Below are 1,102 nucleotides of genomic sequence, written 5' to 3'. Positions count from 1 at the left end.
GAACAAATAAAACAAAGCCAAAAGACTGAAAAAATAGAAGGAAACATGAAATATCTCAATGAGAGAGTGACAGACCAAGAAAACCGGTCTAGAAGAGACAATTTGAGAATAATTGGTCTTCCAGAAAAACCAGAAATTAATAGAAACCTGGATTCTATACTAACAGAAATAATTCAGCAAAATTGCCCTGAAGTCCTACAACAAGAGGGCAATATAGACATTGAAAGGATTCATAGAACACCTGCGGCATTCGATCAAGAAAGGAAAACACCAAGAAATATCATTGCAAAATTCAAGAGTTTCCAAGCAAAAGAAAAAATCTTACAAGAAGCCAGAAAGAAACAATTCAAATATCAAGGAGCAACAATCAGGATCACACAGGATCTGGCAGCCTCAACACTAAAAGACCGCAAGGCGTGGAATACAATATTCAGAAAGGCAAGAGAGCTGGGCCTGCAACCACGGATCAACTACCCATCAAAATTGACTATATATTTCCAAGGGAAAGTATGGGCATTCAACAAAATTGAAGAATTCCAGGTATTTGCACAGAAAAGACTGGGGCTAAATGGAAAGTTTGATATCCAACCACAAAAATCGAGAGAAACCTGAAAAGATAAATAAGATACAGAGGGGAAAGAAAGAAAACTTATAATTTTTAAATTTGCCTTTTTAAGGGCCTCAGTGAGATCTAATTATCTGTATTCCTTTGTAGAGAAATGTTATGTTTAATTCTCTGTAGTGAACTCTATTCACTATTATAATATTCACTATTATAGTAATCAGAAGAATAATTAACAGGGTGAGGGTGGAACACTAAATAATCTAAGATGGCATGGGGGATGGGAAAGAGGGGGTGAATTGCAGGGGACACCAAGAGAAACTTGAGCGAATAAGAAAATAGAATATTCTATTACACACAAAGAGGGCATGGGAGAGAGAGGGGACAAATACTATTATAAGAAGGAGAGGAAGAGAGCATAAAGAGGTAATAATCAAACCTTACTCTCAGTGTAATCAACCCGGAGAGGGAAGAGTAGCTATACTATCCATTGGGAAATAAAACTCTTATCTTACCCTTCTGAGAAAGTTAGAAGGGATA

The sequence above is a fragment of the Gracilinanus agilis genome, chromosome 3 (genome assembly GCF_016433145.1).
Source record: "Gracilinanus agilis isolate LMUSP501 chromosome 3, AgileGrace, whole genome shotgun sequence".
NCBI classification, from domain to species: Eukaryota; Metazoa; Chordata; class Mammalia; order Didelphimorphia; family Didelphidae; genus Gracilinanus; species Gracilinanus agilis.
This window is presented reverse-complemented; position numbering follows the sequence as displayed.